Consider the following 26174-nt stretch of genomic DNA (forward strand, 5'->3'; position numbering starts at 1 on the left):
GCATTTCCTGTCTGCAGCTGGGAGGCTGGCTGGGCTGCCCCACCACCTGTTGCCCGGGCTCCTCCCCAGAGATGTAGCAGAAGGGCTGGCAGCTGATTGCTCCCCAGACAGGCAGCATGCCCTGGGCCCTGCTGTAGGATCTTAGAGCCTGGAGGTAAGCCCATGCTCCAAGCAAAGTGCCAAAACCACCCCTCCCCAAACCCCAACACTGCGAGTTTCTTCTTTCTATGACCCTGAGGTCACTGTGGCTGAGGTCTTGCAAGACTGGAACAACACAGCAGGACAGACTGTTTTGTAAGTGTTTCTTAGTCTGTCCAACTTTCTACTTCTTTTAAAAGACCTTTCAGGTGTTTCCTTTCCTCTCCTTTTCATTAACTTGAAAATTGCAAATTATATTTGCAAAGAGTGAAAGAAACAAAAAATCCCTTGCCTGAAGGATTTCTTCTCAACTTACTTCCTGGTAAACTCTGCTCTGAATGGGGTTTCTAGCTGGCCCAGCTCTGGATCTACTGAGGAGAGTACTCAACAGCATTTCAGAAAGAAGATTTAGGACTTGTGGCCTTGATTTGAAAATTACCCTGTCTCTACTTCTGTTGTTTTTCAGAGATGAAAGATCCTTGTGGTGTGGAGTGTGTATGTGTGTGTGAGTGTGTGTGTGTGTGTGTGTGTGTGTGTGTGTACAGTCAAGGGCACATCCATCATTTTTCCCAGTGATGAAATATAGAATACAATAGACAATAAACAATAGATAATAGAATGCCAACTGTTATGATAAAAAGTGGCTTGTGGGCCAATGGACTCCACTTCGCCATGTTGAATGAATTCAAATCCAAACACCTTAATATGCTGTGAAATATACTCATGGTGATCTAGCTCCAAATTTTCTCCCTGCTTCCTCTCCTATTCACACTCCTTCCTCAATAATCTACCAAGTTGCTTGAAATTGTTGCCTTTAACAGTGCTGCTTACATGTCTCTAAGAATTCTAGTTGAAAGGATTGAGTATCATAGGATGGATTTCTCACTAACCTATTTGTACGCATCTTAGCAGGGATAGCTCGATCACAGAGTCTACCTGAGAACTTAGATTCTAGAGTGGAGATAGAATGGGATCTAAGACAAGCAAAATTTTTAAAACACTTTTTATTTTGTACCAGGGTATAGCCAATTAACAATGTTGTGATAGTTTCAGTGAACAGTGAAGAGATTCAGCCATACATATACATGTATCCATTCTCCCCTCCTATCCAGGCTGCCACATAACATTGAGAGTTCTTTGTTCAATGCAGTAGGTCCTTGTGGTTATCCATTTTAAGTACAGCAGTGTGTACATTTCCATCCCAAACTCCCTAACTATCCCCTCCCACATCCTTCTCCCAGCAACCATAGCTTCATTCTCTAAGTCTGTGGGTCTCTTTCTGTTTTGTAAGTTCATTTGTATTATTTCTTTTTAGATTCTTTTTATATTGTGACATATAAGAGATGTCACAATATTCCTCCTTCTCTGTCTGATTTACTTCACTCAGTATGGTGATCTCTAGGTCCATCCATGTTGCTGCAAATGGCATTATTTCGATCTTTTTAATGACTAAGTAATATTCCATTGCCTATATGTACTACATCTTCTTTATCCATTCCTTGCGTGTGGACATTTAGGTTGCTTCCATAAGACAAGCAAATTTTGATGGAGAAGGAAAGAGACGCAAAGGACCTGATGGAACAAAGACCTGGAGCAGCTCTGACAACAAAATGATATCAGGCTTCTGTCTCCACCCACCAGGTGAGCTCACGGACTCCTGTTATAGCAACTAGTGCCAATATGCCAATATCTCCAAAATCCAAATCTCCAAGGCAGACCCCTCCTCTACGCTCCTGAGGCCTGAATCCAAACTTCCCTGATCATCTCTGTTTGGAATTTGCAGGCCCCTGGAGTCTTGTATCAATCTATCTGCTCACCTTTCCTTCAAAACCAGCTTCTCTTCCTAGTCACACTCAGGTGAATTACAGTGTCACCTACCCATAGGTGCCCAAGGAAAGCTGGATGTTTGCTCTAGCTGTTCCTAGACCTTCCACGTCCAGCCGTAAGTCCTGTGTGGTGTCCTCTTAAATATCTCTTGAATCTAGCCCTACTCCCCAGCCCCACTGCCATTGCTCTGAATGGAAATCTCAGCATCTGTCTCTCCTAGACCACGTTAGTATCCTCCTGCCTCACCCTCAGTCGGGTCACTGCCCAATTACTTTTTCTAAACCGCGAATCTCATCGTGTGCCTCTTTTACTTAACACCCTTAGTGATTGCCTATTTATTCCCCTTGGAGTAAACTCCTTAACATGTCCTGAAATATATTGCCCTGTGGTCTGGCCCCCGAGGTCCTCTCTTGATTCATTCCCGGCCCATCTTCCCTACCCCATCTTACATTCTGTCTCAGACCACATTCAGCTACTCAGAGCGCCACAAATGGGCCAGACTTTCTCTTGTATAACTTGAACGTCCTGCTCTCTTGCCTGGCATTCCTTTAGCCTCCTTCTTTGCCTGTCCAGGCCCTCCCATCAGGGCTGAGATCCATATTCTTCCTCGGGAAGCCTCCCTGGTCCATCTGAGCTAGATTGCACCTTCACCTGTGACATCTGGTGTACTGAGTGGTGTGGCTGCGCCTGCCCATCTCCCCTGGGAGTCTGTGAGCCCCTCATATGTGGGCAGGATGCTGCAGCCACCCCCGCCGCCCCATTGCTTGCAATGGTGCTGAGCTTTCTATCACTGCTTGTTGAATGCATGAGTGTCTGAGTCTTCATTACCTCACAGAGTGTTTGTGAGAATTAAATGATGACACGAGAAAGGACTTCATAAACTGTAAATGTGTTAGGGCTATTTTGGAGTAGCAAAAGATTTAGAGAGGAAATGAACAAGCTAGATAGGTCCCCCAACTGTGAAAAAAGAAAGATGTTGAGCTGCGATGTCCTAGGGAGTCAGGAGAATGCCAGGACAGCTCTGAATACAGTACCTGTGACCTGGAACTACTCGTAGAGGGAAAGGACACCTTGAGGAATCACTCTGGGTCATGTGAGCTCAGGGAGGATCATTCTGGTGCAGTTCTCGTCTCTTCTGTAGCACAATCAGTCATCTCATTAGATGCTCGGGCAGTGAGCCGACACATTTATAGCTTGAAACCAGAGCTTCCTTGTGTTTATATGACTCTTTATTAGATGGAACATGCAGACTGTTGGAACAATAAACTCATAGTCCTCATTAAAGATGTAGATCAGATTTTGATGACATTTTGGCAGAGATCCTGGAAATGTCCATATTCGCCTCATCAGTGATGCCTTTCTTGGTGTGTGTGTGTAAGAGAGAGAGACAGAAGAGGGGGGAATGATAACAAATGGGAAAACAAGTCCTGCTCTTTTTTGTTGGCCATGCACAAGACTCACTCTACGTCTCTCCCATCCCCTCCCCAGAGGGCAGAGGTCTGACGAAGCTGAATTAAAGCACACAGCTGAGGCTAGAAGCTGAAGTAGGGTTCCTTATCTCCCCTAGTAGTGAACACGGGTCTCAGACGCTCACATTCCTTGGGCTAGAGACAGAGTGTCATAGGGACAGAGGGAGATAGAGGGGGCCAAGAGACCCCCATGTGCAGGCAGGGTGGGGATGGAGGTGACTGGTCCTGGACATGTGGCTGTTTGTCACCTCATAGAGACATTGTAAAAACTATACCCTTGATGACCTGGGTAGTGCCATCATATTGGCAATGGCATTTGCCTTGAGGAAGAACTAAGAAGGATGTAGAAAAAAAGGAGGAACCCCATGTTTTGGGAAAGCAGTCAGATAGATCAGTAGTTAATTAACCATTGGTATTTATTCAGTACTGTTGTGAATTAAATTGTGGTCCTGGCCCTTCATATGTTGAATAACCCCCAAGGTGCCTGTGTTTGGAGACAGGGCTTATAAGGAAGTAATTAAGGTTAAATGAGGTCATAAATGAGGCACCTTAGCAGATGGGATTGGTGTTCTTGTAAGACAGGGGACCACAACCTCCAGGATCTAATGCCTGATGATCTGAGGTGGAGCTGATGTAACAATAATGGAAATAAAGTGTACAATAAATGTAATACACTTGAATCATTCTGAAACTACCCCCTACCCTGGTCTGTGGAAAAGCTGTCTTCCATGAAACTGGTCCCTGGTGCCCAAAACACTGGGGACTGCTGTTATAAGAAAAGAAACAGATATTAGAGATTTCTTTTTCCACATATACGCACAGGCCACGTGGAGACACATGAAGAAGATCTGCAAGCCAACAAGAGCCCTCACCAACCCTGTCAGCACCTTAATTTATGGATTTCAAACCTCCAGAACTGGGGCAAATAAATGTCAGTTGTTAAGACATTCAGCCTGTGTGTTCTGTTATGCCAGCCCCTGCAAGCTGAAACAGGTATCTGCTGTGTGCAAAGTCCTTTACTTTTGGGGGTTGTGAAAGAGGATCCCTTCCCTGGACCCTTGGTTTCATCGGGATTTTCCTGTTTGAGTCCCATTCTTTGAGTCTCCCTAGGTAGCATTTCTTTCCATGGCCCTATGGTTTAAGACAGAATTGTGGCTTTCTCAAAGTTTTGAGAGAAGACATCCCTCATCCTTCACCAAAAGCCACTCCCTCCTGCTCCTCTTTCTTTATCCTAAACTGAGAAGTTCATGCACGCCTGTGATAAATGGGGGAAGAATCATTCTCAAGCTCTTGCTGCACAGGCTTTCTGCCGTAAATAGACTCTCATCCCTGGTCAACCATGCCAGGCTAGAGGTGGGAGGAACGTGGGTTCTGAATTCCCCAGATCTTCCCAGTTTGCTACATGAATGGACTAAAATGCCTTGTCTTACTTAAAACTCCTAAGAGGCATGTGTGTGTGTGTGCTCAGTCACTCAGCCATGCCTGACTCTTTCCGATCCCATGGACTGTACGCCTGCCAGGCTCCTCTGTCCATGGAATTTTCCAGGCAAGAATACTAAAGCAGGTTGCCATTTCTTACTCCAGGAGGTCTTCCCAACCCGGGAATCAAGCCTGAGTCTGTTGTGTTTCCTGCATTGGCAGGAGGATTCTTTACCTTTGTGCCACCTGGGGAGCCTAAGAGGCACATACCTGACTTCAGGTTTTCTCAGTATTGTTGTGACTTTTCAAGATTAATTTTCAGAAAGGGTTTGATATGTGTGCCCAGATAAAATACATTGTTCAAGAAGTGCTCAATTATTGAAATAAGCTGCTGTGAGTATGGTTCTGAGCTGTAGCGGGCAGAGAGAGAGTTCAGCTTATAGAAACCAAGGTGGGGGCCCCTGGGCTTCTGACTAAGTGGACACTGGGAGCTGTCGGTGTGTCCCCCAGTTGCCACTCACGGAGCCTTTCATCTCGTACTTATGCCTTGCTAAAGAGAGGAATGTGGGGAGGGGTGCCAGCCTACCGTGCATCAGGGGATTTTTCTTGGCAGACAGAGGTGGCTCCAGCCACAAGTCTCATGTGGATCAACTCTGAGAGCAGAGACACACTTGGGAGGGGGGTCACAATTCAAGTAGATGGCAGGATGGAACCTGACTCAAGGAGAAAATACACAGTGTGGGGCAGCCTTTCCTTTTTGCCCTCCATTTCTCAATGAAGTTAGGAAAGAGGAGCAGGAGGCAAACTTGGAGAAAGGAGACTATCAAGATTTTTAAAATGACAGTTTGACTGTTGCTGATTAATAATTCATAGGGAATTATGGGTTACTACTCACAGGATTGAGAGTTAGCAAGTGGCATGTCTTTGCAGCCTAAAATGGTCTGTGCGAGAAGCTGAAGTAAAACTCCTGCTAGACTTGAATGTCTAGAACCATTCATCATCTGCACATGTCTACTGAAGGAGTTTAAATGGCCAACCAAATATGAGAGGTGCATAACCTCACTGAAAATGACAGAAGGACAGGTTAAAGGTGAGATCTGCTTGCCTCTAGGACAGAGTTTGAAATGTTCAGCAGTTCCACTTTGGGCTCCCAGGTTAGAGAGTGAAGTGAGCCCACGAGTTTCTTTCACTCCAGCTCCGCATGTGTGTGCTTAGTAGCTTTGTTGTGTCTGACTCTTTGCGACCCTTTGAACTGTAGCTCATCAGGCTCCTCAGTCCATCAGATTCTCCAGGCAAGAATGCTGGAGTCAGAGGCCTGTTGAAACGGCAGTGAAGATGTGCAAAAGGAAATACATCCAAGTGGTGGAGAGTGCAGCCGGTAGGGACATCAGCAGTTTCTGAAAACTTTCTGGAAGATAAATGGGCTTCCCAGGTGGCTCAATGATAAAGAATACACCTAATGCAGGAAACACAGGAGGTATGGGTTCCATCCCTGGGTTGGGAAGATACCCTGGAGGAGGAACTGGCAACTTACTCCAGTATTCTTGCCTGGAGAATTACATGGACAGAGGAGCCTGGCGGGCTACACTCCATAGGGTTGCAAAGATTTGTACATGACTGAGTGACTGAGCATGCATGCATGCATGCATAGAAGATAAATAGGAAGCAAATAAGATTGAATTGCCAAATGACCCACAAAGGGAGAATCAGTATCTGAGGTGTGAAAGAATGTTGCAGTGAAGAGAGAGCTCATTTCTGGGAAGGAGTGCCATCTTCCTAGGTGCTCTGGAAGACATGCTAAGCTGAGTTGACAGGGGGAAAGTAGAGGTGAAAAGCAGTCTGGCAATCAGGTTGACTATTTGCAGGATGATCTGTGGAATGGCTGAGCCAGTTGTTCACCCTTATTGTCACCATCTCCCCACCACATGCCAGAACAGCTGAACATGTACTAGTTGCCTTTAAAAATGAGTCTGATTTTTAGGGAAATTCTGCAGTTTGTCTGGGGGGTCTGGGAGGTTTGCATGCTAAGTCAATTCAGTCATGTCCAACTCTTTGCAACCCCATGGACTGTAGCCTGCCAGGGTCCTCTGTCCATGGGATTCTCCAGGCAAGAATACTGGAGTGAGTTGCCATGCCCTCCTCCAGGGGATCTTCCCAACCCAGGAATCAAACCCGTGTCTCTTAAACCTCCTGCATTGTCAGGGATTCTTTACCACTAGCACACCTGGGGAGGTCTAGGGTTGGATGAGGGTGGCCCTCCAGAGTGAGGTTTTCCTTGTTTTGGCCCTAAGAAGGGGGCATACAGGGTGTGGAAAGCATCCCATCAACCTGATTTCTTCCCCTGTGAGTGGTACAAGTCCGTATGCTCCACTTACTGACACATACTCGTGAATGCGAATGGATAAGCAAGGATAGCCAGAGTTCCTGAAAATTAATCATTTCAATAGAACGTCTGGAAAGAAAGTTGAGGAAATATTCCAGAATGTAGAGCAGGAAGGGAGAGGTGGAAAATATGAGGGGAAAGTTAAAAGATGTGGAGGATTAATCAGGAAGTCCAACATCTTTCTGGCAGAAATTCCAGAAACAGCAGAGAAAATGAGGGATAAAAATTATCACTGAAAGGCAAGAGCTTTCAAATTGGAAGTAGCTACTGGAGACAGAAAAAATAGTTTTTTAAGGACCCATATGCATTGCGTTGGGCTTCCCCAGTGGCTCAGAGGTTAAGAATCTGCCTGCAATGCAGGAGACACTGGTTAGATCCCTGGGTCTGGAAGATCCCCTGGAGGAGGGCACCGCAACCCATTCCAGTAATCTTGCCTGGAGAGTCCCATGGACAGAGGACCCTGGCAGGCTACAGTCCATGGGGTTGCAAAGAGTCAGACATGACTAAAGTGATTGAGCAAACATGCAAGCACATACATTATATTAAAGCTTAGAGCATGAAATATAAAGAGAAGATGCTCAGTGCTTCCAGGGAGTTAAGATGGAGCACCATATGCACTGGGACAACCCAGAGGGATGGGATGGGGAGGGAGGTGGGATGGGGGTTTGGGATGGGGGACACATGTACACCTGTGGCTGATTCATGTTAATGTAGGGCAAAAACCACCACAATATTGTAAAGTAATTAGCCTACAATTAAAATAAATTAATTAATTTTTACAAAGATGGGACACCATAAAAGAATAAGAATTAACATGGCCTTGGCCTTCTTTTCAGTGATTTTGGATGTCATAAGAGTAACCTAGTGGTGCAATGCCCTTGTCGTATCATCAGAATATGATTTTCCATTTAGAATTATCAACCTAACCAAATTATTCACTAAGCATTGGGGCAAATAAAGAATATTTAGAACCACACTATTCAATTCTTCAGTTAATAATGCTTATACAATTATACTGTTATAAATCTGATGATTGATTTTCAATTTTCAGAATTAATTTTGTTTATAGACAAAACAAAGGCTTAAACATTTATTCACTATCTTAGTTCATTCAGGATACCACAACAAAATACCACAGACCGGGTACCTTATAAACAATACCATTTATTTTTCACAGTCCTGGGGGCTGGAAGTCCAAGATCACGGTGCCAGCACGTTGGGTGCTCTTGAAGGCCCTCTTCCGGATTTCAGACTGCTGACTTCCTCACATGGTAGAAGAGACAAGCAAGCTCAAAAGGGCCTCTTTTATAGGGGCACAAATCTCTTCATGAGGGCACGACCCTCATGACCTGAGCCTCATGACCTCTTAAAGACCCTACTTCCCAATATGGTAACACTGGGAATTAAGATTTCAATGTATAAATTTGAGCTGACACAAACATTAAGACCACAACATTGTAAGATTACTTGTGTGTACATTCCAATAAGAGTAAAAGGAATACAACAAAGATGAAGTCTTGGAATTAAAAAAATATTAGAAATAAATGAGGGTGTAATTAAAATTAAAAAGAAAAAAGAAACAAACATAGTGACTGTATTACATACCTGAAAGACAAGAAAATGGATGATAAACTTATAGTAATGAAGATATTTGTTTATATTGTCAATTTGTTAAAAAAGAAAAGCAACTAGAAACCCTAGAAATAAACAAAAATCAGAGGGAAAATCCTAATTCGAACAGGAAGCAATCTAAATTAAGGCATAGTTGTGAGAAACTGATTAGGATAAGGAAAGGATTCTTTTGATTTTGACTTTTGAGCATTCTTTTGAGTGGCTCAGGGTTATTTTCTTCCTTACTTGATTTTTTGGTAAATAATTTTCATATATTTACAGAATTATAAAAACTACCTATTGATTTTCAATTTTTAGACAAAAATATGAAAGGCTTAAATTTGGTTTCAGAATAGAATATAACTACTGCAAACCCAATAAACATAAAAGGCATTGGGTGGTGATGGGAGAAGAGAGGAGGTGAAGGCATAGAGAGAAAGGATGGCAAAGGTAGAGGGACTGCCTATTTGTTCATTTACATGGTGACACATTAAGGGAAACATTGTCTGAAATTATGAAGGTGAGAAGAGACAGAGATGGTGAGAAGATAAGTTAGCACAAATCTCTATGCAAGAGACAGTCAGAACTGTTAAAAGTTGACAAATCAGGAAATTGAGATATAAACATGCTATTTAGCATTTTGCAGCAACCACCAGAAGAACTAAAATCAAAACTGGCTGAAGTTGGTTAGCATAGGGAATGGAACAGAGGAGAAGGAGATTTTTCACAGTGTTATGTACTCTTTTTTTTTTTTAATGTACTCTTTAAATGTGATTTTCATCACATGCTGGTATTACTTTAAAAATAAAAGTGTAAATAATAATACTGTTACCAAGTGTTGAAAGTGGTGAAGAAAAGAGACCCTGCAATACTCAGCAAGAGTGAAAATTGAATTGGTCCAAACTTGTGAAAGGGCAATTTTGTAATATCAAAAAGAGCCGGGCTCTCCCTCAAGTAATAATATTGTGTAAGTTTCCAATGCATGTTCGGTGGCAGCTGGCCGACCAAGTGGAGGCACAGGATACACAGAGGTTCTCCTTCTTTGCACATGAGTGTGAACATGTACACACACACGCTCTCATCCCGCCACATGTCTCACAGATTAACTCACTAAGCTGGAAGCATGAGCCGCCCAGGTTCTTAGAGCTCTCCCGTCTCCAGCTTTAATTCTTTACAGTGAGCCTCACAAGGGAGGCTGTCTCTAGTGGTTTCTTCATCCTCCCATGACTCATCTTGGTTTACTTTTGTGGAAATGACCGACTTGGGAGCTGGGCTTCGTCCCTCCTGCCAGAGTCTGAGGCTAACCAAAGTGTTCTGAAGCCCGTGGGTGCTGGTCCGCCACTTGGAGGCATGCCCTTGAGTCTGCTCCTCCGTTCCTTGTGGTTACTCAGAAGAGGCTCTGTCTGTTTTCCAAATGTGGTCAGCCTATCAGAGAGGCAGTCCTTGTGGCCTGACATGCTCACACTCCCTGTGTCATCGTGGATGTTATGGGAAAGAGAACACACTGACTTTGGACAGCCTCAGCAGTGGCCAATCAACTTGAGTAGGGAAGCCAGGTTCTTCCCATGATTTGGTGATGAAGTTCTTGGGAAATGCTTATGGTCAAGCTACATTTTTGTAGAGAATAAACATTAATACATAATTACACACAGAACTCTTAATCTCTCTTTTTGATGAGGAAACTGATGCTCAGCAATAAGACAGTTGTCCAGGATGATTCCACTAGAAAATAGTAGTGTGGATTGGGATAGAAATCTTCTGAATCCTAGTCTTTACTGTGAGACATTTTTTAGGACTTCTTAGTGTAACAGTTGTCAGGATTAGACAAGAAGCTCTTTACTCTGCTTCAGAGCTTTGTAGAAATCCCTGTTCTGAATAGTGACATCCAACATCTCACTTTTTTGGGCTTTGGATTGGATCCAAAATTTGCTACTTAAGGACTGTGTGCCCTTGGTCACGTTCACATTAACATCTCTGAGTTTCAGTTTTCTAATCTGTGAGATGGAGATAGTTATTTCCAAGAAAACCTCACCAGGATTGTTGTGACGTTTAAATGACATAATGTACATCAGGCACTCAGTAGAGGCTCCAAATGGTGGTGGTAACGGTGGCAGCGAATGCAAAGAGGATTATTTTGAGGCATATCAGATACAGTGATCAGCTTTTCCAAATTGCCTCTTCATATGAGTTTCTAATTAGCTACTCTCCTGTCTTCTAAAATGTCAACTCATCTTTATATGATTACTTTTAAAAGTAGCTGGTTAGCCTCCAACTAATAAATAAATAAATAAATAAATAAATTTTTAAAAAAAGTAGCTGGTTATACTAATTTGTAAAGATAATTTTGAGTTAGCAAACTCTCTCTCCAAAAGCAATTGTAAATGTGTTGTTATGTGCCTGATACTGAGCATCCAATGCAGCATAATGCAATCAGATGGCAGAGTCTCATTCTTCCTTGTCCTCAAGAACATGGTTTCTCAAAGAGGAATGGAAACTGTGTGCATGGCACACAGGGTCATTTTCAACAGATGAGATAGCATCCTTTCTATCTGTGAGAGAGGCATTTGTTAAGTGAGTGGCAACATCACAGGTGCTCAGAGCATTTGTATTTGGTAAATTCATGCTTACCAGGTTCATAAGCAAGCAAGTAGAGACCATTAATAACAGCTTTTGCACTTTGGAGAAAATGAATGTCAATCAGAACCATAGACTGTGTTCTTCAAAGGAGGGTAGACAGGAGATAGGGAAGAAAGTAAACATCTTGTCTGAATGAGAGAACTGGCCCCAGGCATCAAGGGGATGGAAAAGTTATGTCATTGCCTGTGAATTGGGGTAAGTCCACAGAGGTACCAAATCCAGAGGAAGGGAGGGAGGTAAGGAGCAAAAGTACATATGTGGAAAGGAAAATAGGTGTAGTTCCTTTAGGAGAGAGTTGTTTGTGGTAATATAAAGGGACCACATCCAAATTTAGACATGCTACAGACCCAAGGTCCCTCTAGTGCAGTGAGGCTCATAGAGGGAATGGATTATGTGTCTACTTGGGGAACGCTAAGAAGCCAGGCCATCACAGCCCCTAGAGGTAAGAAGCCTACTTGCTTCTTAGAAGAAATGGTGATGGAATTGTCAGATTGATCTTCAGTGTCTTGGTGTAAATGCTAGATACTGAGGCTGTCCCAACCCTGAGTATGGAAGAAGAATAAGGGAGAAAGAGAGAATTTCTCTGGCAAGCTGGAAAATTCTCTCTGACTCATCATATACGCTGAAGGACATGGCATGAGTACCTTCAAATCCAAGTCAGTGAACAATGCTTGGAGTAGGACTCAGACTGGTCTTATTCTGCAGCACTTAAGAGAGTTGAGTTCCTACATTTCAAATATTGAGAAAGTTAATATTTAAAGATACAAGAGAAAAAAGATAAGTCAAAACTTCAGAGCAGTAGTGCTTCACAAGGAAGAGAGGAGGGCAATTTTGTCCCATCTCCTTCCAGGGGACATTCAACATTTTTTGATTGCTACTTGAGTAGAAAGGAAGGGTGACACTGGCATCTTGAGGGTTGAGGGGGCTGAAATGCTGCTAAATATCCTAAAATACACTGGACAGCTCCCCAACCCCAACAAAGAGTTATCTGGCCCAAAGTGTCAATAGTGCAGAGGTTGAGAAACTCTGGCTTAGAATTGTCTTCCTTCCCCAGTGGCTCAGCAATAAAGAATCTGCCTGCAATGAAGACAACTTAGATTTGATCCCTGGGTTGGGAAGATCCCCTAGAAGAGGGCACAGCAACCCACTCCAGTATTCTTGCCTGGAGAATCCCATGGACAGAGGAGACTGGTGGGCTAAAGTCCACGGGGTCACAAAGAGTCAGACACAACTGAAGTGATGAGCAGGCACACATACCAAGTATATCAACCCTTAAACAATATAACTAATTGAATTTTAAAAAGGACATGTGAGAACAGAGGTTTATATTCGAAGCTGAATAAGTCATGTGATTAATAAAAATCACTGTAAATGAGCAATCTTAGCTTTTTCTCACAAATCCCTTACCCTAAAATTTTCAAATATGAAGAAGGACTAATTTAATGGAACCATAATTTTAAAAGCTCTGCAGATTTCTATAATGACATTGTTATAACTTTTAGATATGCATATTATTCTTTATAGTTTATAAATTACATAAATTGCCTTTTAAGATCTTTATAATTTGGTATAATTACTCTAATTTATAAACTTCAAGAGGTTATGTTTTAGTTTTTGGAATGTCTACTATGTGTCAGGCACTGTACTAGACAATGCCATTTTCCCCCAGACCAATAAAAGCTTGGTCTTGAGAAGTTTTGAATCTCCTAGGGAGCACAGAGATATGATACATATAATAATAGAAGTATAAACATAGTCATGAGAGAACGGAGGAGGGAACTGAAGTCATCTGCTTGAGGTTACAAAACTAGTAATTGGCAAATCTGGAACTTGTCTTAAGATCTTCTGTGTCTCAAGCCAAGTCTTTTGTCTTGGCATAACAATATAGCTTTTCCAGAGATGTAAAAACAAAACTGAAGAAAATCACTTAAATCTATCCATATGTTATAGAACAGGCAGAAGTATTAATATAGAAACATGGTTGAAAGGTCAAGAGTAGGATATTAGAAGAGAAGATAAACCCTTGCAGAACAGAAAAAATAAAGATGCCACTGGCTTCAAATCCACCCCCGGGCTGTTCTTGAGGTTTGTGATTATTTTAGGACCCAGGAGGAGTCTGACTTTGAGTTAGAGGAGCAGGAAACAGAAAATTCTTGTGGTTGGGCCAAGCTCCCACTCCTCTACTGGAAGGGGAGATGCATTCTCCATCTAGGGAGAAGTTTAGGTAAGTAGAAGGAGTGGCCCATGATGCAGGTGAATGTGGAGGAGAGCACAGAAGGCAGCTGGTTCCTGAGAACTGCATCCCAACGGTCAGCTCTTTCCCATCTCACTTCCTCCTCCAAACCTGGATGGAAATATGAAACCACCATTCACTCGCGGTTACTCATTCTGATGACAGAAGCTGATTCCAACAAAATGTCATTTTGCAGCTGTTTGCTTCCACTTCTACTTGCCTGCTCCTCCCCGCCTGCCCCCCCACCACCCTGCCCCAACTCAGACTGAGCTGCTCCTGTGGAGGAAGGCAGCCTGAAGCTCAGGGTCTAAATCATTCCTTTTGTCTTTTCAGGTGGAGATGGCATAATGGGACCCATGTCAGTGACACAGAATACTCTGTCCTCTCAGCCCCAGGCTTTGTCCCCAGGGGAAGGGGCAAGAGGTAAACGTAAAATCTGGTGGGCTTGTGCTGTGTGGAACTGCAAAATCTCAGTGCCAAGATTGGCATCCACCCTCCTGCTTCCCCCACCACTTCCTTCTCCTCCAGGCTGTGTTACCATCACAGTTATTCTGCCTGGAGCTCCACGATGGCCATAGTTGATTGGACCAGAGCAAACCCCTGACCTGGCTGGGCCAATCACAACCTTCCCTGAGAATTTGGAAATGGGCCTCAGAGACATGGAAAAAGTCCCTCCAAAGGTTCTTTACCTTTGCTCTGTGTTGAAATTGCCCAGGGAATTCAGAACCCCCGCCCACACACACACACACATGCGCGCACCCCTGATCTGTTTTCGGTATAGCCTGCTTTGCAGAGCCTCCTAGTGCAGCTAGGCACAAGTGTACAGAGAAGCAGACACATGGAGTTTTTTGAGGTGGATCTTCAGAGAGAAACTGGAATGAGAAACTCTCACTCTAGAAAGAGTTAGACAGTGATTTTGACCCATGATAGTTTTCTATTTCTGGATTTCCAACTCCCTGGGACCTCATTGTAGCTCTTGCCCTTGAATCCTCCTTTTAAAATGCTTCTTCTGAAGCTACTTTGAGTACACAATGTACTACGACACAATGAACCTTTACCAAGGCTTTCTCACAGCCCTGCCAACACTGGTCACTGCAACCTACTTATGGTTTTACTAATTAATTTATTTCTATTTGTTTATTTTTTTGGTTGCTTGGGGTCTTTGTTGCTGCGTGTGAACTTTCTCTAGTTGTGACAATCAGGGACTACTCTCTAGTTGTGGTGTACAGGTTTCTCATTGTGGTGGCTTCTCTCATTGTGGAGCATGGGCTCTAGGGCCTGCAGACTTCAGTAGTTGTGGTACACAGGTTTAGTTGCTCCACAGAATGTACGATCTTCCCAGGTAAGGGATCAAAGCCATGTCTCCTCCATTGGCAGACAGATTCTTAACCACTGAACCACCAGGGAAATCCCAAAATGCTTATTCTGCCTCAGAAGCCTCTCTTGCATCTCATCCTTATGGGCTTTTCAGTGGGGTTTTCATCTTTGCCCTCTCTGAGTGGGCTCCCTGGCCTTTCTCTCTCATCCAGCCTCCACATAAAACAGATCCAATCCACTCACCCTTGAATTTAGGGTCCTTTACTGGTTTCTCATTCAGTTTAGTTCAGTTGCTCAGTTGTGTCTGACTCTTTGAAACCCCATGACCCACAGCACGCCAGGTCTCCCAGTCCATCACTAACTCCCGGAGTCCACCCAAACCCATGTCCATCGACTCGGTGATGCCATCCAGCCATCTCATACTCTGTCGTCTCCTTCTCCTCCTGCCCTCAATCTTTCCCAGCATCAGGGTCTTCTCAAATGAGTCAGCTCTTTACATCAGGTGGCCAAAGTATTGGAGTTTCAGCTTCAACATCAGTCCCACCAATGAACACCCTAATGTTCACCCTGATGCTCACCCAATGAACATCAGTCCTAAAGGACTGATCTCCTTTAGGATGGACTGGTTGGATTTCCTTGCAGTCCAAGGGACTCTCTAGAGTCTTCTCCGACACCACAGTTCAAAAGCATCAATTTTTCTGTGCTCAGCTTTCTTTATAGTACAACTCTCACATGACCATGTATAGTCATGTATAGTCCAACTCTCCATACATGACCACTGGAAAAACCATAGCCTTGACTAGACAGACCTTTGTTGACAAAGTAATGTCTCTGTTTTTCAATATGCTATCAGGTTGGTCATAACTTTCCTTCCAAGGAGTAAGCATCTTTTAATTTCACGGCTGCAATCACCATCTGCAGTGATTTTGGAGCACAGAAAAATAAAGTCAGCCACTGTTTCCACTGTTTCCCCATCTATTTGCCATGAAGTGATGGGACCAGATGCCATGATCTTAGTTTTCTGAATGTTGAGCTTTAAGCCAACTTTTTCACTCTCCTCTTTCACTCTCATTAAGAGGCTCTTTAGTTCTTCTTCGCTTTCTGCCATAAGGGTGGTGTTATCTGCATATCTGAATTTATTAACATTTCTCCTGGCAATCTTGATTCCAGCTTGTGCTTTATCCAGCCCAGCGTTTCTCATGATGTACTCTGCAAATAAGTTAAATAAGCAGGGTGACAATATACAGCCTTGACGTACTCCTTTTCCTATTTGGAACCCATCTGTTATTCCATGTCCAGTTCTAACTGTTGCTTCCTGACCTGCATACAGGTTCCTCACTACCCATTAAAAACAACAAAATAGTTCTGTATAAAGTGACGTGTAAAAATATCTCCTATGTTACTAACTGGGGGCAGGCGGGCGGGAAATGCAGATTAGTAGGTATAGGATCTTTTAAAATGTGATTTAAATTTGAATACATAAAAATACCTGCAAAAATTTAGGAAATGGGGAGGACATTTATTAAACTATTAGCAAAGGTTTCCTTGGTATGGTGATTTTGGATGTGCAAAGAGGAAATTTCCATTGTGTAGTACTTCCTGTAACATTTGATAAAGGATGAGGAGTACAGGTAATTTTTCATTTTTTCTATTTTCCTCCAATATATTTTTAAACTGTCCAAGGTCCTTCATATTCTTGCCCCCACCTACCTCCCAGTATCCCCTCCCACACTCTGCTTCACATACTCTCCAACTGTTCTAAGTTTTTCACCCTTCCCCAAACTTAGCACCCCCTTTCACGCAACTATGGCATTGCCTGTTCCGTGCCTTTTTCCTGAAATGCTTGTATTTCATTCTTCCTCTGAAGTGCTTCTACTTTTCTCTTTTGACTCAGCTCAAATATCACCTCCTCTGAGAAGCCTTCTTGCATGCTTAGTCACTCAGTAGTGTCTGACTCTTTGCAACTCCATGGACTGGAGCCCATCAGGCTCCTCTGTCCATGGGATTTCTCAGGCAAGAATACTGGTTGTTGTTGTTTGGTTGCTAAGTTGTGTCCAACTCTTTGCAACACCATGAACTGCAGCATGCCAGGCTTCCCCATCCTTCACTATCTCCCGGTGTTTGATCTAACTCATGTCCATTGAGTCAGTGATACCATCCAACCAACTCATCCTCTGTCATCCCTTTCTCCTCCTGACCTCAATCTTTCCCATCATCAGGATACTGTAGTGGGTAGCCATTTCCTCCTCTAGGGGATCTTCCAGACCCAGGGATTGAACCTGTGTCTTCTGTGTCTCCTACATTGCAGGCAGGTTCTTTACCTGCTGAGCCATCTGGGAAGACTTCTTATACTGATCAATCTCTATCCTACATCAGAGTTAGTTGTTCTGTCCTAAGGACCCCATGGTGCCCTGCCTCTGTGTCTGCTGTAACACCTTGGAATTGTGTTATGATTGATGAGATCACACGATCGCTGCCTTAGTCTGAGGTGCAGTCCTTGAAGGTGAGGGCTGAGACTTACTCATCTCTGTGTCTTCTGTATGTATTAATGGCAGAGAACAGGACTAATAATGGCTGCACAGAAAATCGTGGTTGATTGAATAAATGGTGAACAGGCTATGCCACACAAGCTAGAGCCGTGATGCAGGGCTGCAGCTTTCCCCCACCTCTACCAGATAAAACCAACTAACCAGCTAGGACTCCTGAGCCAGCCTCAAGCACAGAGTTGGTGTTTTTCACCAGCCAGTTGGCTCTCTCATCAAGGTGGGATGGTAATCGTTAACGTGACACTTTAAGCAGCAGAAAGATTAGAAAGAAAGATGTTTCTAGTGGTTAGTGACTAAGATTAAAATCATGAGGCTATGCCTATTCTGAAAACTGTCGAACTGATGGACCAGAGTTGATGTCAGTGTGCGTACTCACTACTCCCTCCCTCCCAGCATCTAGAAAGAATTCTTTAATTGTGCACTCCTGACTTCTCCCCAACTTGGGAAACATCCTTTTGTTGGGAGAGGAGCCACATCGAGCCATAGAACACTGTCCTGGGGAGGAAGGGAATGGGGGTGGAGGCAGAGGGTAGAGGAGCTTTCTTCAGGGATAGAAGGACAGCCTCTCAGAGCAACTCTGAGCCGAGGAGATGGAAGCGAAAATGTGATGTTCACGAGTTCCTGTCTTTGTCTAACTTCTGTAATGACTTGTGTGAGGAACGAGAAAGAAAGAAATTCCTTTTAGATTATATTTTAGCTGTTGTCCTGTACTTCTGAAATGTGACACTGTCCCAAGCCAGACACAAAAGAGTTAGTTTTGTAAGATTCTTAGTGGAGGAGAAGGGACTGCAAAAGGACGAAAGCATGCCTTTCACTCAAGGGTTTGCCGCTCCACAGGTGGCTCTGCCAAAGAGAACACAGCCAGGACAGGCAGAGGCAACAGGAGTCCTGGTGCTGGTAGTTCTGCTGTGGGTGAGGAGACAGCCTGGACAGTGAGGCACTGCATGGAGTGGGGGGCGGTGGAGGGCCACCACTCCCTGGGGCTCTTAGACCAGGGATGTCTAGGAGTCCATGGGGATGCCTGGAGGGAGAAACTGTAGGGAATCTCAGTTTGGAGCCAGGTTACGGCTGGATGTGGTACCCTGGGGGAGCTGGCAACTAGACAGGCTTCCACCCGGACCAGGGATGCCCCAGAAACTGCCAGACCACTGGGTCGTGAAGCCCAATACTGGCAGGTGGTGGCTCTGGGGCAGCTAAGGTTTCTAATAGCTCAACAGTAGTTTACTCAAAGAGTAGCCTCTGGGCTATACTCAGAATCTCCCCCAAAGTGGCTGCAGATCTTAGGATCAGATGGGGAAGGTCCTGGGCCAAGACAAATGTTAATGAGACAGTAACACATATGGGTTGTTGTTGCTTAGTTGCTAAGTCGTGTCTGACTCTTTTGTGACCCCATGGACAGGAGCCCGCCAGGCTCCTCCGTCCATGGGATTTTCCAGGCAAGAATACTGAAATGGGTTGTCATTTCCTCCTCCAAAGGATCTTCCTGACTCAAAGACTGAAGCTGAGTCTCCGGCATTGGTTTCCCTGGTGGCTCAGTGGTAAAGAATCTGCCTGCCAATCAGGAGACTCAGATTCAATCCCTAGGTTGGAGAAGGAACCTTCTTCCCTGGAGAAGGAAATGACAACCCACTCCAGTATTCTTACCTGGAATATCCCATGGACAGAGGAGCCTGGTGGGCTACAGTCCCTGGGGTCACAAAGAGTTGGACATGACTTAGCAACCAACCAACCAACAACAGCAATAATACATATGGGTTAATTAACTGTGGAGAGAGGAGCTCATGATCGTGGCAGCCCCTGTGGTCCAGGACTTATTACTGAAAAATTAAGCTTGGCCGAGGGAATAGCAAAGGCAAAGCAAAGTTGCTTGTTTGAAGGAAGGCATCTTAGATGGCAAGCAGTGGGTGCATTTGACTACAAAGGCCAGAAGGTCTGATGTAGAGGTCTTGCCCACTGCTGACACTTTAAATGATATTGGACTCTCAGTTTTCACATGTGAAAAACAAGATCGCCCATATTTTGTACATGAGAGTGTTTGGCACACAGTGTGCATTCATTCATTTATTCAGTTTATAAAAACACCGAGCACTTGGTATGTGCCAGGCAGTAGATTGGGCACTGGGGACACAGGCAAGCTGGTAGATGTGGCCCCTGTCTTCGTGGGGCTTACGTTCTACTGGAGCAGTCAGAATGCTGGTTGAGTCTGGATCCTTCACTGCCTACCCGCTCCTGGGGCCCCTTTCTGTGGAATGGGCTTCAGCTGGTACTTTTAGAAATGGTTAGCAGGGAAGGGTAGACTCAGAACAGCATATTTTAGGACTGACAGGGAAGCGAAGTTGATCCAGCCATAACTGTCTTCTCCAGAATAAGGGGTTTGCGGAGAAGCCAAAGACGTTCCACGATAAAAACCAGGAAATGATTACAATCTCCTCCCAGCCGTTTCCAAGAAAACTGTCTTTTTCCAGGCTGACAACAACAGCAAAGATAATCACACCAACATTTTAACAGTTCTTCTGAATCAGTAGGATAATTCAACAGGCCACTTCTACAGAGTGACCAGAAAGTTGGAAAAGAGGACCACAGAGGAAAAATTAAAAGAACTATGATGATCTGTTGTAAAGGTAAAAGCACCGTTTTGTTGTTTGTTGTTTAGTTGCTAAGTTGTGTCTGATTCTTTTGTGACCCCATGGACTGCAGCCCACCTGGCTTTTCTGTAGTGGTGTTTCAATTGAGGCTATCTGTCTATCTACACACCAGTTCTTTTCCCTCTCTATAGAGAACTCTTTAAATACAATATGTTTCTGTTGTGGTGGGAATTTTTGAAGTGAGACATAGGGAAGGACTTCCTGACTCCAAGAATGGTTAGGTGCCAGCCGAGTAGAGGGTTATAGAATGAGATCAGCCCTCTTACATTGAGAAAACAGACTTGGCCCATGTGAATGCTTGCTATCAGATTCTATCCTTCAAGACCCAGTCTCATTGGTTATTATCTCTGGTGTGTAAGCAAGACCCGACAACTGCAGGCTGAAGGGGCTTCAATCCATTTAAAGCCTCTCTCTCGAGTCTCCTTTTGAGCCTCCAGCCCATCTTGCCCAAGAGGCTGATCTTTAGGAGCTGTGTGAGGGCTCCTTGCCCTGGGCTTGACCTGGGTTTAGCCAGTGGGAAGCACCACCTGGGGGTCCTCCAGATAAGCTGGAGGAAATCGAGGTGGGTTGTCTCTCCAACCCCAACTCGATGGTTTGACACCTGCTAAGTTCCTTCATGGAGGCTGCAGCTCTCATTGGATGGCCTTTCCTACAGCTCTGGTTCTCACTGGGTTCAGGGCAGTGCTCCCCCATCACATCTTCATGTCTAGAGGTGGTAACAGGCTGTTGCCAAGCCTGGACTTAACTTAGCCCTGCTCAGACCTTTGTAAAGAGTCCTTTAACAAACCCTTCTTAGTCATCTCTTTAAGTGTATGTACCATCTGTCTCCAGCTGGAATTCTGACTCATACACTCTCTGAATTATACTTGAAGAATTTCTGAAATTTAATTCAACATTTATTTTAACAAAAGTGTTTGAGCAAGTACTTTATACAAGTGACAAATACTGAAAGACTTAATAATATCTAAATGTTTTGAGTGTGCCAGCTAATGGACTAAACAATTTATATAATTTAATCATCATGATAATTTCGTGGTGACATATTTTTAAACCACTTTTCAGGTATGGAAAACAGTGTTCCTTGTAATTCAGTAGGGGAGGCAGGATTCGTTCCCAGATGGGTTTCATTTTCAAACTTATAAACTTCTTCTCTTTATGGTCTCTTATATACAGTGATAATTATGATAGGATATTCAGAGAAATGAAAAACAGAGGAGGAGGGAGGAATTCATATGCTAAGAGTTGGATACAGAAAACTACACTCTTTTTTCAAACTTGAAGACTAGTAGGAGGGCAAAGCTACACAGACAGTGTATTAGATGATAAGTGTATCAGATGAAGTAGGGGTGGGAGAAGAGGATTTATACAAGGGTATTATGTGCAGTGATATGTTAGCAAGTGGTCCCCATCCTCCCAAAAGACTGAGTTACAGTGTTTACCAATCTCTGTGATGTAAATACTCCCACCATAGCTCATGTCAAGCCACTAATATGGCATCACTGAATGGGATGTGGGGAAGAGAAGTGCAGAATTGGCTCTTGAGAGCAGGTACAGACCTGTTACTGTGCATCACTGTGTTTATGTGTAAGCGTGGGGAGTCAGAAAATAGCATGTGTGTTTGGGGTACTCTAGGCTGGTAGGATCTGCAAGAGCAAGAGGAACAAGTGGCAGGGGGAGGTGGAATTGGGGACAAGGCTGAGAAAGGAGAGGAGAAAGAAAAGACCATGGGAGAGGGCTCTGGCTGAAAGGCTGGAGCTGCACTGTCCAATCTGGTACCCACACATTGCTACTGATTGTGTGAAATGTGTCTGGTCCAAATGGGGGTGTGCTGTTAGTGTAAATTATACACTGGATTTCAAAGACTTTGTGTGGTGTGTGATTCATATATAACTATATATATAAATCTCAATATCTCTTGTGTTGATTACATGTTAAACCACATATTAATATTTACAATTAATTTTACCTGTTTTCTCTTTACTTTTAAAAATGTGGCTACTAGAGAAAGCCAAACTACCTGTGTGGCTCACAATCTATTTCTTATAGACAGCTTTGGGTCAGAGAATTTGGTCTTTATTCAACAGGCAATGGAGAGTCTTAGAAGAGTTTTAAACAGATGTGGTCTGTTTCCCATAAAGATCCATCCAGTGTGATGTGGAGACTGCTGAGCCCAGGCCAGATGAAGCAGACTTGAGAGTCCAGGCAGAGGGACGCGGCCCTGAAGGAGGGAGAGGAGTGGGAATGAGGCGGGAGAGAGCAGATTGGATGGGACAGGGTGTCTGATTGCATGTGGAAGCTTGAGGGTGATGGACCACTGTCTAGATGGAGTGATATTAACAGAGACTAAAGTACAGGAGGGATGACAGTTTCTTGGGGGGAGATGTTGAGTCTGGGGTGCCAGGGAACTTTCAGGTGTCCAGCAGGCAAGTAGGTACAGGGGTCTGGAATCCTGGTAGCACCATCTACAAACTGTATTCTGAATCAACTGTCTCCCACCACCTCTACTGACACCACCCCATCAAACCACCATAATATCCTATCTGGGTTATCACTGCAGCCTCCTGATATCTGACGCGTTGGCCTTGCTTTTCCTCAAGTCTCAATCTACAGGCAGAGTCATCTTGTTGAAAGCACATCAGAACATGGCATGCCTCCCCTCAAAGTCTTCTGATGAATTCCATGGCACTCAGGGTTCACACCACTAGGTACAATGGCTTAAGGCCCTGTGCAACCTGGCTGTGAGCCTCACAGCCATCTCCCTCGGTGACTCTGCTCTAACCACATGGGGTCCCTCACTATTCCTGGGACTCACCAAGAATCCTCTTTGCCTCAGGCCTTTGAACTTGGTGCTCTTCCCCATGGATATCTTAGGAGACGTCTCCCTCACCTCCTTCAGGTCTTGACTCAGCTTCTTTGTGAAGCCTTCCTGCTCACCCCATTTAAAATGACACCCCACTCTTTCTTTCCCTTCTTTATTTCATCAGCTCCTACCACTATTAATCATACTATAAATGTTACTTATTTATGTTTTATGTCTGTGTCCCTCATTAGAATGTAAACTCCTTAAAGCAGAAATTTTCTCTTTTATTTTCTACTGCAGCCAAGAAACTGGAATGGTTCCTGGCACATAGTAGATACTGAAATAATATTTGTTAAATAAATGAATGAACTGTAGAAGACCAAGAAGACCAATGGGGTGAGTACATAAGACCTAGAAACAGACATGCCCTTGGAATTTGAGCTTTGACACTAGTCACTGTGACCCTGGGTTGGTTATTTAACATCTCTGAGCCTTAATTTCTCATCTATGAAATGGAGACATTAATAGTATCTCCCATAAAAGATCATTGTAAGGATGCATACAGTCAAGAAATATTTATGGGCCCACTCCTGTGTGCCAGGAGCTGTATCTAAATGGAGATTAGATGAGAGAATTTATAGAAGAATTGACAAGGTGTCTCCCATTTCCTCCTGACACTGGCAGGGGAAAGAGTGGTAGACAGTCAGGAGACAGGGCTGAGCTGGGAGTGAGTGTACTGGCCCAGGGGGAGTGAGCAGAGTGTGGGTGAGGGGAGGGGACTGTGCTGACCTTGCTGAATTCACAGGGCTGAACCCCGTGAGGGGGAGCCAGGAAGCAGGCTGGACTCTAAAGACTGGGTAGGGAGTGGAAGGGGAATTCTGGTGTCATCATCAGCATACCAGTGCCAAAATCCAAAATTGCAGACACAGGCTCTCCCTAAAGTGATAAGTCATCCCTCCCGGGAGAAATGACACCATGGGGGCCCCCCTGTGAGGAACCACGGGCCATGAGAAGAACACAGTGACTTGTCCGGGTCCCACTGACTTCAAATGGGATTAGGGTTGGAGGCCCAAGTCCCCTGCCTCACTATCTGAAAATCCCATGAAAGAGCTGGAGTCTCATTCTGGGCAGCAGTGGACAATGGCTCTTTGTCACCAGCCAGTGAAGAGTAAGTGAGAGCAATGATGAGGGCAGAGGTCTGAGGGGTCTGTGCCTGTGGGGGTCTCAGATGGCATGGAGAGGAGGGTCAAGGCTGGGAGGTCACAGTCAAGCAAGATGAGCACGTGAAGGACTAGGGGCCTTGCCTGTTCCCTCTGGACCCAGCACGGCTCTGGCCCTGGCTGCCCTGGGCTGAGACTTGCTCTGGTCTTCCTGGTGGATTATTCTGGAGGCCTTCCCAGGGAAGTTTGGAAGAAGCCCCTCCCCTGCCTTCATGTCCAGGCCCCAGGATGGCAGTTTTTTCAATCACATGAGCCTCTCAGGCACTCTGGCTCCGTTGGTGCCCAGGAGGCTGTGCCACAGGGCCCACAACATGAAGCAGGGGCCCCAACGCGCTGTGGGAGGACCGGGCTGAGAAGCAAATCCTGAGGTGGAGCTTCTAGCTTTCCACCCATGTAAATTAGAAACCACAACTGCAAAGCTCAGTGTACGCCTTCCTCTAGCCCTCAGTAATGTGTGTTACATAGAGGCGCCTGCAACTCAACAAATCACTACAAAATGAATCCTATGTAACCATCACCTGGGATTCCCAGGTGGCTCAGTGGTAAAGAATCCACCTCCAAAGCTTGAGACGCAGAAGATGTGGGTTTGTTCGCTGGTCCGAAAGATCCCCTAAAGAAGAAAATGGCAACCCACTCCAGTATTCTTGCCTGGAAAATCCCACGGACAGACAAGCCTGGCAGGCTAATGTGCATAGGGTCGCAAAGACTCAGACACGACTGATGGACTGAGCATGCATGCAGCCAACACCTAAGTCACGAGGGAACCTTGGCCATCTCTGCTTCATCCCTTTCTAATATCTATCCCTTTTCTTCCCTAAAGGTAAGTACTATGCTGACTTCCGAAGCAATCATTCCCACGTGCTTTTGTGTGATTTTTACAAGGCAGCATAGTGCAGTGGTAAGAACATGGACTCTGAGGACAGAAGGTGTCCATTCACTGCTTGGTTCCTCTACTCACCTTCTGCATATCCTTGGGAAGAATACTTTATCTCTCTGTGCTCACTTTCTTTGTCTGTGATGTGAAGATTATGACAGAATGAAGGCCGATGAGGCTGTTTAAAAGATTAACTCTGAGCTGATATGTGTGTGGTGCTTGTGACAGTGCCTTGGTTAGTATGGGTGCTCTTTTTAGCATGCGTGTTAAGTTGCTCCATCGTGTCTGACTCTTTGTGACCCCATGGACTGTTAGCCCACCAGGCTCCTCTGTCCATGGGATTCCCCAGGCAAGAACACTGGAGTGGACTGCCATTTCCTTCTCCAGGGGATCTTCCTGATCCAGGGATCAATCCCATGTCTCCTGCATTGGCAGATGGGTTCTTTACCACTAGTGCCACCTAGGAAGCCCCACTCTTTGTAGTGTATCACCTAAATATATACCCCTTAGCAAATATGGTCTAGTTTGCTAGCTTTTTCTTAAACTCTGTGCTAATGAAGCATACTCTAAAACCAACCAATAAATAAACCAAATATATAAGTACAAACCCTATATAATGAAAGCAGCAATGATGGTGGAAGGGAAAAAGAATATGCTAGTGGCTGAAGTTCTGGAAATAGGAGGATGGGCTGGGGCATGGGGATAAGAGCACACAGAGGTGGCATAAACAGATCATGGGGATTTATTTATACACTCAGCAAAGGGGTGTAACTGAGCATGTTACCGAGTCTACACTCATACTGCACGTTGCAAGGCAGGCTAGTAAGTCCAGTTGTTGGGGCAAGGAATAGTGGCTTTATTCAGAAAGCCAGGAAACTGAGAAGATGGTGGATTAGTGTCCCAAAGAACCTTCTTACTGAAGTTAGAATTCAAGTTTCTTTTATACTAAGAGTGGAGGGTGTGTGGTTGGTTCCTACAAACTTCTTGGCATGGAAATCCTTTGTTCTTGCTGCTGTTTACGTAGGTCAGATCACAATACTCCTGTAAACCTCCAA

The 26174-nt window shown here is 44.5% G+C and overlaps 1 long non-coding RNA gene across 1 annotated transcript in view; it reads left to right on the top strand.

Moving 5' to 3' along the window:
- Positions 1-259: 259 nt before the first annotated feature.
- The window catches only part of LOC133041018 (uncharacterized), a 39049-nt gene continuing 13134 nt past the window's right edge, over positions 260-26174 (top strand). The window contains exons 1-5 of the long non-coding RNA XR_009689098.1: positions 260-294; positions 1656-1779; positions 14051-14140; positions 20046-20201; positions 23326-23421. This is a non-coding gene — a long non-coding RNA (uncharacterized LOC133041018). The remainder of the gene's footprint in view (positions 295-1655; positions 1780-14050; positions 14141-20045; positions 20202-23325; positions 23422-26174) is intronic.

The sequence above is a fragment of the Dama dama genome, chromosome 20, assembly GCF_033118175.1.
Source record: "Dama dama isolate Ldn47 chromosome 20, ASM3311817v1, whole genome shotgun sequence".
Classification (NCBI taxonomy): Eukaryota; Metazoa; Chordata; class Mammalia; order Artiodactyla; family Cervidae; genus Dama; species Dama dama.